Genomic DNA, 17,688 nt, shown 5'->3' with positions numbered 1-17,688 from the left:
TGCTTGTGAATCTAGATCTACAGCACAGTAATAACTAGGGCTGCCTTCTACCATTCAGCGTGTCCTTCCTGAGAAATCTGTCAGCCAGAATCATCAGACAGATTATTTCAGTAGCTCCCCTGGGAAAATGCATGTACCAGAAACCCATTCCTACCCAGCAGACTTCAATATTTCCATGCACTCCACCATAGCAGAGAGCCATATTTTCACCTTTTGATTTCAGGAATAGGCCTCTACTATTGGAGGTGAGAAAGGACTGTAACACAATCCATACTCCAGAAATACAGTGGCCATATATTGCTAAACTAGTGGCAATTTAAAGTAAATGATTTTTGTAAAAAAATAGAATAAACATTGACTGACATGAAATCTGATTTGATTAGAACATGAATGTGGGTTTTTTAAATCTATTCACTGATCCTTAAATGTTTGTCTCCATTGCTGTAGGTAGTTAGTTTTTGCTTATTCTTCTCCATGAAGGTTATAGTCATGCCTCCGTTTGTCTTAGAATGACAGATTGCGGTTGGAAGAGATCTCAGGAAGTCATCTAGTCCAACCCCCTACTCAAAGTAGGATCACAGTTTGATCACAACAGGTTGTTGTTTTTTCAGTGTGGTAGGACCAGTTGGGTCCCTTGTGATCAGTGCTTCTGTCCTGCCCCTCTACATTTAGAACAAGTGGATAAGTAAAGGTTAATCTCCACTTCATTTTTTTAAGTCTAGTTCTAATCATTCTTCCTTGTAAAACTGGTTTAACGGGTAGAGAGAGACAAATAGTCTCTATGGAATTATTTAAAAATTCCCCAATAGTTTATTTTGCCTGTAACATACATCACATTTGCAGCAGTGGTTCGTTCTCAAACTTTTTTGAGGGACACTTGAAAATTACTGAGGGTCTCAGCAGACCACTTAATCATCTTTCCAAATGTTTGTGCTGTTAGCTAACTATAGTAAAGCGCTTTGGATAAAAGCACTATATTAAAAACAATTTTTTGTTCTACAAATAAAAGCACACAACTCATATTTTAATATCAGTAGTCATACCTTTCTAATGTGATGGATGTGCCCTCTCTCCCCTGCTGTGGCCACCCCCAATCTGAGGCTGGGAAGGAGGGGCATCTCTCCCCAGCAGCTCTAGCCCTGGAGCTGGGGAAGTCACCTCTTTCTCTGGCCACCTGTAGCCCTGCACATCCCAAGTTCCCCCACCCCCTCTTCTCACTCCACTATCCCCATTCCACCTACCCTCTATTCCCCCCCCCTCACCCCCAAAGGCCACCATCTCACCTTATGTGTGCATGTAATGTCCAGGCACCTAATTAGTGGAGCCACATCTGCGCAGCTCCCCTAATTAGGTGGGTGGCCCTTCATTTTTTGTGTGTGCGGCCACCCAGGCACGCACCTTGGAGGGAACTATCCGTGGACCAGCGGAATAGAGCTCCTGGACCACAGTTTGAGAACCTCTGATGTATAGAATGCCTAATGATGTGTTGTGAAATTAAGATTTTGGCATCATGTGCATGGGACGATTTGCATAACTCACAATGCTGACACCCGTGGGTAGTGTGATTATTAAGATAAAACTTGTGTGCCATGCCATGTATTTCCTGTGACACAATTCCCACCACATATTATGTCAACGTTTGACAACTGACTAGTAATCTTTGGTGACTTGTCTCAAGTTGGGTGCCCGAAAGACAACTTTCAACAGGGCATAATGTTTTCAGAGGTCTGGTGTTCAGCACCTGGTGTAAATAAGGTCTCTTTAAGGTGTCTCAAGGCCATCCTCCCAAATTGAGGAGCCTCAAATCACTAGTCCCGTTTTGGAAAATTTAATCCATATATGGGTCTAGGTGAAGAGAACACCTGCTGTACTGGTACACTGTTCTGTTGAACTTTATGCTTTTTGAGCTTGAGGGCTGCAGTACTCATGAGTGGTGAAGTTACTTCACTGCTCATGTGGTTTTTTGTTTTTTCCCGGCCACTCTTTCATTTTCTCAATAAATGTGAAAGTGATGAATGAGTTGTCAACATAAATGATAGATGTAGCTTTTCACTGAAGCATTTCTGAACTTAACATTGGCTTACAAAGTGGTGTACATAGTTGCAAGGTCCAGCAGAAATTGTTTTAACAATTTGTTTTAAGAATCCACTGTACAGTGCCCTATGAAATGATCATCTGTTGCTGCTGCTCATTGCATCCATCGTGGGTGTAAAATATCATCAGTTCCTAAGGTGTTTTGTTTTTTCAGTGCACATCCAGAACTGGTGTAGATTTAGCGCAGAGATTGTAAATCAAATAGAATTTTATCCATGCAAGTAATTTGACTACAATAGTTTTCAATACTAATTCATCAACTACTAACTTTGATTTAGAAAGCACAAATTATGTTTAGGTACATCTATAGACCTTGAGAAACACCTATTTTGTTCAGCCAAGTGTAATGGAGTATGACACTAGCTGTATTCATGAATAGGACATGATTTTCTTTCTTGTATGGGTCATGAAATCAATAACACGAGAGTATTCAAGTAGTTGCTGAAGTATTGAATTACCTCTCAACTTTAATTAGATCTAAAAATGTATACAGCAGTAGGCTTCTGTCTGTTTATCACTTCAGCTAGTCTAGTTATCAAAACAGCTCTCATTCTTTACCTTAAATATGTCTCATCAATTAGTAGAATCTATTCACCATTATCTTCAATGTGTTAATAGATTTTCTTCTGCTGCATATCAATGATTTCAGTACTATATCTTGAATGAAGTCCAATCCCAAGTTCAATACCATTTGTATTTTGCAGTTCTAGTAAAACAGTATCAGAAAATTGTTTGGGCTCAAATACTAGACCATTTCCACACATTTAATAGTCTTTACATAGAGAAAATGCGATCATTTAAAAATCATCTAACTTGTTGTTTTGTCTCAGCAGCATTAGTGTTTCTCAACCTTTATACTTTAGTCTTTTTACTGACCTCTGAGTTTCCTGCTTAATGTAAATTGTATGACCAAAAATGCCTTTTTCCCATTATGTACACTCCTATTATTTTAGAAGTATCAATAGCTTGAATACTGTAGCTTGTCGCATCTCAGTTTACCGTTATTCTATCCAACCTACGACTGGGTGTCTGTCAAGGTTCCTTCCCCACTCTGAACTCTAGGGTACAGATGTGGGGACCTGCATGAAAACCCCTTAAGCTTATTTTTATCAGCTTAGGTTAAAACTTCCCCAAGGTACAAACTATTTTACCTTTTAAGGCTCTTGGACTTTTTTTTGCTGCCACCACCACGCGTCTAACAGATATATAACCGGGAAAGAGCACGCTTGGAAACGTCTTTCCCCCCAAAATCCTCCCCAAACCCTACACCCCCTTTTCTGGGGAAAGCTTGATAAAAGTCCTCACCAATTTGCATAGGTGAAAACTAAAAGAATCATCTCTGTAAAATCAGGATGGTAAATACCTTACAGGGTAATCAGATTCAAAACATAGAGAATCCCTCTAGGCAAAACCTTAAGTTACAAAGACACAAAACCAGGAATATACATTCCATTCAGCACAGCTATTTTATCAGCCATTTAAACAAAACAAAATCTAACACATCTAGCTAGATTACTTACTAAGTTCTAAGACTCCATTCCTTTTCTGTTCCCGGCAAAAGCATCACACAGACAGTCTTTCTTTCTCCCCCCTCTCCAGCTTTGAAAGTATCTTGTCTCCTCATTGGTCATTTTGGTCAGGTGCCAGCGAGGTTCTTAGCTTCTTAACCCTTTACAGGTGAAAGGGTTTTTCCTCTGGCCAGAGGGATTTTAAAGGTGTTTACCCTTCCCTTTGAATTTCAATATCTGACACTGTCAAATATAACACCTGATCATGATGAATTTGTAGATCTGTCACAAATATCACTTGGCCACATTATGCTGGAAATGAGATCAAAGGCACAGTTTACTGATCTATGAGACACATTTCACTCTTTTTTTTCCAAGGGTGCTCTGAAAAAACCTTATTTGTTTGATGCAGGTGAGGTTCTTTGTCAACAACCACAATGTAGGTGTCCGACAACAAGTTGTGGCTTGCTTTCTGCTGACATCATTCATAAGGACTTGCAACCATATCCTATTGAGGAGACTGGGAAAACTGAAAATCGACTCATTAGACTACATTAGTCAGTGTCATTGAGTAGTAACTCACTTGGGGAAAGTGAGTCTTCCTTTACCCTAACCATGGACTTGTTAATAGGAATGCATGTGTCATTTCTGTCTCATGTGAGCATTATTGATGCTGACGCAGCCCTGCACTGTTTCATTCCTGTGAAACAAAGTGCTTGGTGAGTGGGTGGGTTGCAGTCTATTAGATGACATGTCTTTCATGGCCGGTGTGCTTTGTAGGAAACAGTGTAATTGTCAGACTTGATGCAAGCCTCGTATCTGAGGATCATTTCAAAACCTCTGTGGATGTCACAAGATTGGTGATTCACAATGTCCTGAGTCACAGGAATATCCTGGCCTCCAATAGCAGTACAATACTGGCATGACGTAGGGGGAAGGAGAGTTTTTCTCTAGAACACTGGGCATAGATGAAGTACTGAGTCCACATTAGAAGCACAGAGGGGACGGATCCTCTGAGGTATTTAAGTACCTAGCACTGAGTTCAATGGCAGTTGAGCATCTAAATACCTTTGAAGACCTGGATCACAGTTCTCTCAATCAGTGTTATAACATTCAGTTATTTCAGTACAGTACCCTTCAACCCTTTAAATGAGTAACTGGATTCCCACTGTACTGTCCCTCTTTCTACAGGTCTGGAAAAGGACAAACTGATCATTACCTGCACCCACCTTCCAGATATGTTTCTCTCAAATCCACATAGCCACTCTCCAGTACCTAGCTAAAACTGAAAATTGTGTAAATCCAGGAAAAGTGAGCATAACAAATATGGTAATGGTGATGTTTCCCAGGGTGCAACCTGGAACTGGGGTACTGCTGAGCCTGCAGTCTTAGCAACCTGGGCTCCCTCTCATACTGTGATGCTGCGGCAAGCTGCAAACCCCTCCAGCTACTGCACTTGTACAGACATCCACAGGCAGGGGGACACCCAACTGAATTACATGAAGGCTTTTGCCAGCCACTCATGAACCAACAATGGAGAGGCTCCAGCCAATTTCCCACCGTTCTCCTGCCTTGGACCCCAGAGTTGTCTGCCCTGGTCAGAAGCCTGACAACTGTAAGCTCTTGTTTCTGAGCATATTCCCCAAGCACGACACTGTTTTTTAGGTAAAATCTGAAACCGATTTATCAACTACAGAGAGGTAGATTTTAAGTGATTATAAAGTAGCAAGCATACAGATCAAAGTTTGGTTATTTAAGAAATAAATAAAAGTAAAATTGCAACCTGAGGTCTATGAACTAGACAAGATTTGAATCAAGCAGTGTCTCACTTGATGGTATCATTCTTTCATACACTGGCTGGGATTCCTCTTTTCAGCCTGGGACTACCTCCCCTGTTCCAAGTCTTTGTTACCTAGATGTGTTTCCAGGTGTTGAGTTGTGATGGGAGTGTGGATAAATGTCACTTCCCCTCCTTGATAGCAAGAGACCTTTCCAGCAAGTTGGAAAGGTCTCTTGCTATGATGTGAGTCAAGTAGTCTCCATTGTCTATGTGCTCTCCCTCAAAAGTCTCCATTGTACACAGTTCTTGGGGTGGTCCTGTGTGCATTCCCCTTAATAGACCATTGCCAGTGTCTGGCTGATCCATTGTTGTGCCTGAAAGGCTGGTTGTGGGTGTTCCCAACCTCACAACATATTTCAGTAACACATAGCAAACTTCATAATTTCCCATATAACGACAGCAGCTAAAATCCAACAGGATATTAATCTTCAACAGATAAAGACTTTTAGAATGATACCTCACAAGGCATACTTTGTACAAAACATATCCTAATCATATCACCAGGGTAAATATTGGGGTGCCAGCATACTTTGGGGTACCATGTCACAGTAATCTACTTCTGAAGACTGACTTGCTGTTTTAATATCATACTGTAAGTGAAATCAACTCCTATATGATAGTTCAGGCTGCATGGTCCTCTGATAATGCATAGGACCTATGGACTTGCTATTACTATAGTGCTAAGATCTCTTCATGTCTCTCAATACTAGTATTTAATTAATTTGTACTTGAAAGTCAGCCCTAACTAATGGACATCTATAATTAAACTTCTTCTGATCTTGCGGTTCTCCCCACATTGGCCTCTTCCAGTCTGTCTGAAGCATTACTCATGGGGGATGAACTTGCATTTTCCTTAGCTGTAAACTGGTGGCCCACGCTGTTACTCCACTTCAGACTGTGCTTTTGAGTTGAGAATTAGGTTCCTTCTTTGCAAGTCTCTCAACCCTATTTAACCCTGCTTTGAAGTTTCCATATCCAGTTCCAAGTATCTTAAATAACAGCAGAGCCTACTGACAGAATATAATGTGTGTGTATATAATGGTTACAAAATGAAAGAATTGTGAACTGAGAGACACTACTACAGAACTATCTTTCTCCCTCCCTCATTTTTTCTGTTTTCCTGCATTGTCTTGGTTTGTCTATTAGCTTTAATTGTTGACTGAACGAACACACACACACGATAATGTGTATCATCCTGTTATACAGCCAAATTTGTTAACTTACACTTGTATTTAATGTAGGTGTCCTTGTGCTGTTTTATACCGGCTTCTCATTTTTTTTTTTCCCCTGCCATATTTCAACATTTACCTAATGACACATGTACAAAGAAATTTTCCTTTCCCTCCATGTTCAGCCTGGAGGGAGGATGGTCCAGTAACTAATGTGCTTCCATGAGACTCAGGAGATCCCGGTTCAATTTCCTGCTCTGCCTAAAGGTTCCTGTAGAGTGCTGGGCAAGTCACTTAAGGTAACGTTTTCAAAAGCACTTAAATTACATTTGAAAATAGGATTTAGATATGTAGACCTAAAAAGCTGATCTTCTGTAGTCCACATTCAGTATTATTGATTGCCTTTCATCTCTCTTTGAGAGAGTGCTTCATTACCTTACAAAACATGAAATTGACCCTCTCCACCGTAGGTTAACTTATGTCTTATTGAACACTATACTAGTTTAAGTCCAAACTTAAATAGTAAATACATGTCATATGACCTAGCTGAGAAATCATCCAATAATCTATACAGCATAAGAGGTAATAGGGAAATGAGAGGGTGGGTATTGTATACATTATCTATAGAACCAGGTGTGCTTCTCGTGGGGGAAGTTCAAGATAGACGGCAATTACGTGTGAGGATAATTTTTACTTCCTTGTGCAGTCAGCTCCCAAAGGCAAATTTTCTTAGAAAGTTGGACATGAAGTCTTGACAATCAGTGATCTAACCACTAAATGGTGGCTTCCAGCTGCAATTTATATATTCAATTTAAATTCAAAATAATGCTTGTACCAAGTAAGATCTTTCAGATCTTTTCTTTGCACTGGGATAATTCAGAAATGTGTCTTCTGTTTTTGTTCACATTGAAGATCAAATCGATGTTGTGAGGCATCTTGGAAGACATTTTGGTTAGAAATAAGTCATCCCTGCACTCCACAGTATTGTAATGTATTACATTTATCCAAAGGCATGGTGTGCTCATTCCCAAAAATGCTCTAGCAGTTTTGTTTTTCATCACCCAGAGCTCAGACACATTATTTCTGAATAATATAAGACTTCAAAAGTTCCTTAATGTTGGTAAGCTCTGCAAATTGGGACAAAGCTCATAATTTTAAATGTAATAAAATTAGGCGCGCGCGCGCACACACACACACACACACACACACACACACACTTTGTGGGGCCAGGGCTATGAGTGAAGGCCACTGGGGGACCTAGTGGAGAAGGAAGAAATATTTTCCAAATGGTGGTGAATGAGCTATGACCTGTATGAACTGTTTGCTTTATGCAGAAGTGATTCTGGGAAAAGGGCTGATGTCACCAAAACACTCTACATCTCCCCTGTCCTAATGAGATAGCATGAATCAAGGGGAATCAAATAAAATGGGGTACACTCTTTAAACTGAACACCATAGTCCCAATGGCATCCATGACTGATTTGTGAGTATCCACCAGTTTTGCCTTCTGGCATGTACTAACCCTAAATAAGGTCATATCTCCTCAAATACTGGTATAACTGTCCACCTTTTCACCAACCTGGATTATGTGGATGATATCATCCACATAATAAGCTTGGATGCAAATGACCTTTATAGACTCACTAGGTAGGGAGCTTCCAGCATGTGACAGCTGCCCTTGGGCTAAGATTTCTTAGGCAAAAACAAAAATACAAAGTGTTTGGGGCAAAAAATCTTGGTACAAGACATCTGTGCTGCTGGACAAACTGAGGCTGTAGTAGATGACTTCATCTATCTCGATAGCAATTGTCATCAAATAGGTGCAGCGAGCCAGACAAACTAAAGGGAATTGGTTTAGCAGCCTCAGCCACAAAGAACCGGTATAGTTGGGAACCAAAAAGGTGAAATTATGTACAAAAGTACTTTTGTACATCAGACCTGTGTACTTCTAATCTGTCTGAAATCTTCTAATACAGGTCTGAAACACAGATGTTTAAACAAGGCACTAGAAGGCTACAAGCATACATTTAAAAAAAAAAAAAAACAATGATAAGGATTAGGGCTGTCAAGTGATTAAAAAAACCGAATCTTGATTTGATTGTGCTGTTACTAATAGAATACTATTTATATAAAAATATTTGTGGATATCGTCTACATTTTCAAATATATTGATTTCAATTACAACACAGAATACCAAGTCTACAGTGTTCACTTTGTATTTATTGCAAATATTTGCACTGAAAAAAACATAGTATTTTTCAATTCACCTCGTACAAGTACTGTAGTGCAATCTTTGTCATTAAAGTTGAATTTACAAATGTAGAATTATGTACAAAAATAACCTGCACTCAAAACCAAAAAGTCCAGTGAGTGAGTCCTATTTCTTGTTCAGCCAATTGCTCAGATAATGCTGCCCGCTTCCTGTTCATAATCTCACCTGACAGTGAGAACAGGTGTTTACAAGGCACGGTTGTAGCTGGCGTCGCAAGATGTTTACATGCCAGATGCGCTAAAGATTCATATGTCCTTTCATGCATCAACCTCCATTCCAGAAGACATGCGTCCATGCTGATGGGTTTTGTTTGACAATGATCCAAAGCAGAGCGGGTGGATGCATGTTAATTTTAATTTTAATCTGAGTCAGATGCTGACAGCAGACGGTTGAAATTTTGGATGGTTCAGGTTCTGTAGTTTCAACATCGGATTGTTGCTCTTCCAAGACTTCTGAAAGCATACTCCACACCTGATGCCTCTCAGATTTTTGGAAGGCACTTCAGATTCTTAAATCTTGGGTTGAGTGCTGTAGCTATCTTTAGAAATTTCACATTGGTATCTTTGCATTTTGTCAAATTTGCAGTGAAAGTGTTCTTAGAATGAACATGTGCTGGGTCATCAGACTGCTATAACATGAAATATTTGGCAGAATGTGGGTAAAACCAAGCATATAGCCCACCTTGAAGATAGTCCCTGCATATCAAGCTCTGAAGATTGGACTTGATGTCAGGAGGACACTACCTCACCATGGACTGCTGGTGGCCACATGGTCACCCACAATTAACCTGGCTGCAGCAGATCAGTAATAATCATGTGGAGTTATTTGTATGGCTTTACTTCAGGTGTCCAGTGTGGCCATCGACATTTGGTGCTACAGACCCTCATTGTCTAAATGTATTGTTTATCACTATTGGCAGATGCATGTTTGATGAAAAACAGCAGCTGAAAAGTGTATCAAACGTGTGTCCAAAAAACTGTATTGTATGTGAACAGACGGGCTAACATTTCCAGAGCAATAGTTGGAAATATGGATGCAGCATAGGGGCAGGGATATGATGTCATTAATCTCATCAGCCCTAGTAACACCATTTGGTTTCTACTTAAGGAACTGCAAAAACAAAACTCTTTTCTCTTTGATACTACCAGGAGATGATAGTAACTTGTCAAATTTGATTAATGATTCTGATTATCTCATCACGGGGATTCACCAGATAAGGATTCTGTAATTCAAGTAGTTTGGTAGTTGTGGGGTGTTGCCACTCAGAAATAATTGGTGAAATCCACATACTGTGTCCTCCCTTGCCATGTGATGCACGATTTTTGGCCTTCAGCATACTTCACAATCCTCTTGTGTCTCTGTGGAAGACCTCGATGCAGATGCTTTCATATGAATAGTTTAGCACAAAGCCTTTGCCATGGATTTCAATAGAGTACATTCTAAGTTGGAAAGAGTATATTGTATAGATCATGTCTAACTTAATAGAACTGTAAAATACCATAAATTGAATATAATTTCAGGTAATAAGCCATCGAAGATCCATTAATTGTTTTTTGTCATAGCATTTTTAATTACTGAAATGATTTCTTCTGACTACAAGTGAGTGTTTTTGAGAAGGCTGCAAGTGTATAAATAAGCTTCGTCTCCCTTACTTGTGAGATAGTTGGGATATTCCCCATTTTACAGGTTGGTAAACCAAGGCCCAGAGAAGCTAACCCATGATTTTTTTTTTTTTCCCCAAGGTCTTGCAGCAAGTCAGCAGAGAATGGAAATAAAAGCATGGAGTCCCAATGGAAACACTCCAAGTTTTGACTCCCGGTGCCCATCTCAAACCTCCATCCTATTTTCCCTCCACTATCAGTCATACTGTTTCTTAGCCTTACCCATTATTTTGAAGAGTGGGTATTACTTGTGGGGGATATACTTGCTGATCCCTTAAAATCCTATAAAAATAATTAATCATTGTTTTAGGCATGATAAGAAGCCTAACAACATTGTGTTCCAAAATTAGCTGTAAATGATATCAACTTTTGAATCACCATAGTGATTTACATACTGTGATTTTTAGGATAGTGCAAACAATCTGCAATCATAGGGGAGAAAACAGTAACTGGAAAAACTTAAGGCATAACTTGCAACTTATTCCATTTGTACACAGGAGTGACTATTGATTTCAGTGGAGTTATTCTGCATACAATTGGAGAAATACAGTGGTAAGTCAAGCCCTGAAAATGCTAATTTAAAAATACTAGGTTCACTTTCTTGCAGATACATTTCATATGAAATGTATCTGCCACTTATAACAACTGAGTGCTCTCTAGGAAGGACCAGATTCTATCATCCATGTTTGCACCTCTGGTGGAATGAATGTAGATAAATTTGTGGCTTAGGGTCATTGTTTGTCAGATTAAGATATTTTCACCTATGTCCAAGTTTTTATCGACTCTTACCTATGCGGCCTGTGGGAAGGGTTTGTATGTTTTTAATAATACAAGATAAACGCAAAATAGGACCTCCTATATTCTATAAGGAGCTACACTTCCATAATTTCAATTTAAACTGTCTGGGGGGGTTTCCTCATAATGGACTTTGCTTTCAATATGTATATTGATGCAATGAAACTGAATTAAAGGAATCCTCCACTTAAGCCTGATGGTCTCTTTCAAAATTGTGTCAAAGGGCTGATCCAAAGCCCATTGGAGTGAATGGAAAGAATCCCATTGACTTCAATGGGTTTTACATCAAGACCTGCAGGAATAATTTCAGTAATGATCACGCTCCAGCTGTTCAAATTCCCCACCTCCCTTTGAAAGCCAAACATCTACTGATAAAGAAATCAAAAATTTCAAGTTTCAACATGTTGTACTGCACTGCAAAAACATCTCTCGTGATCTGTGGAATATATATAATGAATCAATCTTATTTGTTTATCTATAGGTGTTGATTGATCAGAGTTGTAAAGCAAGCTTCAGCTTTTCTAATTATTCAGTTTTCTTTGGTTAACTCTTCAACTTCTGGTTTGGTTTTGTTTAAAATCTCTGTTAATGTGAAGTTTAAAGGTTTATTGTTAATCTCAATTGTACCTCATTTCCTTTAGAGAATAAACCCTGTTGGGCAAAATGATAGCCTTAGTCATAACTCTGCTATCTATTATGTTGCTTTATCTCCCACTTAGAGGAACATACATGAGGTGGCAGCCTTGAGAAGAGGCGTCCATTTATCTTGTTGTCAGTGTACTTCTTGGGAGTAGGAGTACTTTGTCTTGCTGTTTGTAAAGCTGCAGAAAAATTATTTTACTGGCAAATTGTACACACACCCATATACAGTCCTCAATTTCCACCCAGTCTGAAAACATCAGGGCAATCCTTTAAAACAGTAATCTCTCCGTTACTAGGCCTGGACTAAAACTGCTGCAACTTTTTTAGGCACTTCCTTAAAGTTACAAACTTTAGAAAATTATGGGCACAGTTCCTAACTGACGATTTTGGGTGCTCAACTTGTTATACCAGGAAAGGGGCCTTAATTTCAGAAGATGCATGTTCAGCACTCTTTGAACATCAGGACCCATTAAAGCATCTCAAATCGGATAGCGAAAACTTGTGGTTCCTAAATTTCTAAGTCACTCTTGTAAATGTAGGCCCACAAGATTTAGGAGGCCAAGAAAAACTTTCCTTTTTGCAAGTAATAGTCTACCAACCACCATTCATTTGAGTCAGTGTGCCCTTGTTGCCAAGAAGGCCAATGGCATTTTGGGGTGTGTGTGTGTATAGGGGCATTGCCAACAGACTGAGGGACATGATCATTCCCCTCTCTTCAGCATTGGTGAGGCCTCATCTGGAGTACTGTGTCCAGTTTTGGGCCCCACACTACAAGAAGGATGTGGAAAAATTGGAGAGTCCAGCAGAAGGCAACAAAAATGATTAGGGGACTGGAACACATGACTTATGACGAGAGGCTGAGGGAACTAGGATTGTTTAGTCTGCAGAAGAGAAGAATGAGGAGGGATTTGATATCTACTTTCAACTACCTGAAAGGGGGTTCCAAAGAGGATGGATCTAGACTGTTCTCAGTGGTAGCTGATGACAGAACAAGGAGGAATGGTCTCAAGTTGCAGTAGGGGAGGTTAAGGTTGGATATTAGGAAAAACTTTCACTAGGAGGGTGGTGAAATACTGGAATGCGTTACCTAGGGAGGTGGTGGAATCTTTCCTTAGATATTTTTAAGGTCAGGCTTGACAAAGCCCTGCCTGGGATGATTTAGTTGAGGATTGGTCCTGCTTTGAGCAGGGGGTTGGACTAGATGACCTCCTGAGGTCCCTTCCAACCCTGCTATTCTAGGATTCATGGCGCTTTTTTTTTCTTTTGCAGAGTTTGCAAGATGGGTCTTCAGGATTTTTTAGTGGGTCATCCCCTTGTTTCCTCAAATTCCAAGACATTTAAAAACTGTTCTTTGAACAAATTGTATAGACACTTGCTTTTTGGATTACTTGTGTTTTCTTTATAGATTACAGTAAAGACAGCTGAAGCTAGAGTTAAAGCCAGGCCTTTGACTACTTGGTTATCACCTTCCAAAGATGGTTAGCTGTGTTGGAAACCTTAGTCTATGGCCTTACTGGGACTATGGGAATGCTATGTCCCCTGAACTCTTCAGCCTGGGCTATCTCTCACAATGCCTTGCCTTGCTTGTGACCAGCAGCAAACCCCTCCAGGAGTTGTGATCACTCAGCACAACAGCATATGAAGCCCCCACACCCAGCTAGATTCCATGAATGCTCCCAGAGCCACTCATGAATCACACAGAGAAAGGCACCAGCCCAGTCTTCCCAGCCTTGCACCTCAGGAATATGCCATCTTACACTGCTCAAGATGACTAATGCAGATTTATTAATTAGTTCACCACTTGATCAATGGACAGTGGATATACACCAGCCTTTGCAAAACCTGAGCAGCTGTGCCCCACACTTCATACAAACTCACTGGTAAAGATAAACACTAAAACAAATTTATTGACTACAAAAGATAAGTTTAAGTGATGGGGGAGGAAATCAGTTATCTAAACTCTCAACCCTATTAGACTGGGAAACAACAAGACTCGCCAGTTTTCCTCACATGACTGGATACTGCAGTTCATAGCACAAAGATTTCACCATTGAAATCTGGCCAGCCTCCTCTGCTTTAAGTCTGCTCAGTGTCCTTGTTGCTTGCGGCAGGAGTGAGTGCACGAGAAAGGCAAACATGGGCCTGCTCTGTTTTATACCCTCAGCCCCATGTGCATGGGGAATGCACAAGTCCAGGCATGTCTGGGGGGGGGGGGCATTGCTGAGTCTCCAAGCAAGGTTGAGCAATTCCCCTGATGTAGCCTTATGCAGGTGAGTCATGGAATAGTAGCTCCCTTGCTGGCCAATGGCTACTGATGGGTTGTTTTCACACCCTACCTGGGCATTGGTTACTTTCATTTCTGTTGCTTCTGGGAAACTTATCTGCCTGATTCCCTAACTTACTTCATGTTTTAGTGACAACCATACAACACAATCTCATAACTTCATATGCACTAAAGATATAAATATTTAGATAGAGCAGTGATTTTTTTTTTTCAGCCGATCATAACCTTTTCCCTGATACCTCACATGGCATGCTTTATATGCAATATCACACTTCTATACAGATGAGGAATATGGGAGTTACAAGACACTCCCCCAAGCTACAGTATGTTACACTCACATCCAAAGGTTGAGACACAGGAGACCTCAGATACAGTACTGACAAGTGGTGTTGACTATAGCAGCTGAAGGAAGAGCTTCTGTTGAACAGAAAGGAAAATGTTTCCTATCACTGAAGCTGCCCTTACTAATAATTGACAATTACTACTTACCTTGCAAAAACTCTGCAAGCAGAGATAAGTAGTAGTTCTTTTCTCTTGTAGTGAAAAGGAAACTATAGCTCACAATTGTATGGTAGCTTTTTTCACCAAAAACAACCATTTGGTTTCTGAACAGGAATAAATATTTTTTCCCATGACATCTTCCTCTTACCTTGTATAACTGGCACATGAAGCTAAGTAGATATAAACCCTTGTAAACTGACTGACTTAACTGTCATGCATTGCTTTCTCTGGTTTAACTAAATTGATTTATATAATGTATAAAAAATCCCTAAGTGTTGCTTTTCAGAGAAGCATATTGTACAGGTGTTTTGGAAGCTGAAAGACTGAACTGCACCTTTCATCCAACTTTCAGAGTGGTAGGCAGCTATGAAACACTATATCAAAGGGCCCATGAGGTGTAGTGATTTTTAAAGTGGGGGAGGGGGGGAAGAAGAAGTGTACTGATCTTTTTTTAAAGATTCCAGAGTAAAGGGGAGCGCAGTTAGCCTTTATTTACACATATCCAGTAGCTGAATAATTAAGGATGTACAGTAAATCGGCCTTCCTGTTACTGAGCAAAAAATTCCTGAAACATGCCTCTTTCCTAAAGAGAGTCTGCCAATTTCACTGATCATTTTACTTTGCATGTAAAGTTCCAGTGGTTTCAAAGGGTGTAACTCAGCAGGGAGTGGGGCAGATTTGACCTGGGAGTGTTGCCGGGGAGGTTCACTGGGACTGTGCATTGGGGAGTGAAGACTTCCCCTGAAGGAAGATACTTGAGGCTGTAACATGAGCCAGGAGAGGGGGTGGGAGAGCTGACACCTTTGCCTTTGAAACTGGACAAAGGCTAGAGGATGAGCTGGGGGGAGGGGGAGAGAGCCTGCAGGAGGGGTTTTTGTTTTCTGTTTGGGAGCTGGGTGGTGAAACACAGGGAACCCCAAGGCTGGGGTCTAAGCTCTCTGCGCCCTAGAAGGACTTGACTGAGGGGTCCTAGTTGTACCCATACGCTCTGTTTGGCACTGTGTTCCTATTGTCCTACAAACCTTCCATTTTACTGGCTGGCTGAGAGTCAGGGTGAATCCTAGGAAGAGGGGTGTAGGACCCTGCCTCCCCCCACACTCCATGACAAAGGGAAACCTGTCAATTTCACAAATGGTTGAAGAATCTTTCCTCAAAATGGCTGTAAAAATGCTAGATATGCAGCCCTAAACATGCATCATAATTTTAAGTGTTCACATCCAAGAACAGCAGTTGCTTAGTTATCCTCATGAAGGAATAACATTGCTCTAGTTCTCTTTAGAGAAATGTTTAAGTAAATGGATATTGCAAGTTAGGACGTTAGAATCTGCACAAGAGGAAGTGGCAGAAACACGTGATTCTAGTCGTGCAAATCAAACAAGAGAAGTTAAACAGTCTTGCAAATAAGAATCCCTCTGCGAGTGCCTTTGTTTGTCACAAGCGTCAGAGGGGGAAGCGGAGCTGCTGGATCTTGGATGATATAAGGGACGATGTCCCAATCCACTCCACAGCAAAGAATAAGGATGTGGTAACCGTTCCCAGGGCTCAAAATGGTCCTCTGCGTGTAGACAGCAGTGGAAATCTTAAAATGTAATCTGATTTACAGTTTTCTAGGTGGAGTGATTTGCAAACAACTTATTATTAAACAATTTTTGCAAGCAAGCATTCCCCTATGCAAAACTGAGATGGGGTAGGGCTGTTTAAAAATGATCAGAGTCAGGTTAAGGACACTTAGATGAACCCTGGGTGGGTAGAATGAGCTGGGTCCAGTGCTGGACCTTGGAAAAAGTCAACTTCCACATGTCTTCGCTCTAGTTCTTCACGAGCAGGATTTTAAGACAGTGCAAAGAAACTTGCTTCTTCCTTTCCGAGCTGTGCCGGAGACCGTTTCGGATTTCCCCTCGCGTGTTGGAGGCTATATCTGACAGCACTCACTCATCAGTGGCTGGCGAGTGCTTGCCCGTGTCTTTGTCCAAAATTTTCTGGGTGATGTTGGAAAGAGACGCTGGCGTCATATCTTGCGCACATCATTCCCTGCCCTGCGAAGCTCACGGGAGCTCAGAGAGGGAACCAACGCAATCAGCAGCGGTTTCGCTTCCTGCTAGCACCGCTTGTTTGTTTTGCCCACCCCCACCCAGCTTGCCCCTTGTTGCAGGCTTGACTGCATGCCCGTGGCAGCATCCTCCCCACGCAAGCCGAGCAGCTTTCCGCCAGCTTCCCCCGCCGCAGCTCCTCTCCCTGGCGGCTTCCCTTGACACGTTCATTGCCGCCTGAGGAAGGACGATGTTCTTGACCCTCCTCCTCCCGCTTCCAAGGCGGCCCCGGCCTGCGCTCCTCGGACTTCGTGGCGGAGATGGACCCAGGGCTCGAGGGCAGCGATCAGCCTCTCCCATCCCTCTGAGCAGCGGCGCCGGCAACTACCTGCAGGGCAAGTGAACGCGATCGGGCTGGGAAAGCCCTCCCGGCTCCCAAGGAAGGAAGCAGGGGAGCCTGGCGTGCGGGTCTGCTAGCTAAAGCTATTACCTCCATTCAGCTGCCAGCGCTCGGGCCATCCCCGTGCAAGGACACGCACTGTCCACACACACACACACACACGCGCGCGCGCGCCCCCCCCGCCCGTGCAATAGTCACCAGAAGTGTTACCCGCGGGACTGCACGCCGACTCTTGCAGCCTTCGCTCGGGGGAGGCTCCCCTGCACTGAGACTCCCTCGAGTCGGGGGAACCGGCCCGCGCCCCAGCCGTGGCCCGGGAGCTCTTTGCACGATTACTTAGCAGTCGCTCCTCTGACTCCCCCGGCCGTCGGCTGGCGAAACCGAGCCCCTCCGCGGCGCAGCAGCGCCCGAGCCGTGGCGGCCGGGAGGGGAGGATAAACTTAGGGAGGTGCGAGCCTGGAGCTGCCCTGCACCCGGCAGCTCTGCCCCGCG

General features: G+C 42.0%; 1 long non-coding RNA gene across 1 annotated transcript; it reads right to left on the bottom strand.

Annotated features, from left to right (window-relative positions):
- Positions 1 to 15,220: 15,220 nt before the first annotated feature.
- On the bottom strand, positions 15,221 to 17,569 carry LOC122465870. Its single transcript, XR_006290991.1, has 2 exons — positions 17,407 to 17,569; positions 15,221 to 17,184 (listed from the first exon to the last, which is right to left on the bottom strand). It is a non-coding gene; the product is annotated as an uncharacterized LOC122465870 (long non-coding RNA).
- Positions 17,570 to 17,688: the final 119 nt, after the last annotated feature.

Source organism: Chelonia mydas, chromosome 5 (genome assembly GCF_015237465.2).
Source record: "Chelonia mydas isolate rCheMyd1 chromosome 5, rCheMyd1.pri.v2, whole genome shotgun sequence".
NCBI lineage: Eukaryota > Metazoa > Chordata > Testudines > Cheloniidae > Chelonia > Chelonia mydas.
The sequence above is the reverse complement of the archived record's forward strand: the minus strand, read 5'-3'. Positions and strand labels throughout refer to the sequence as shown.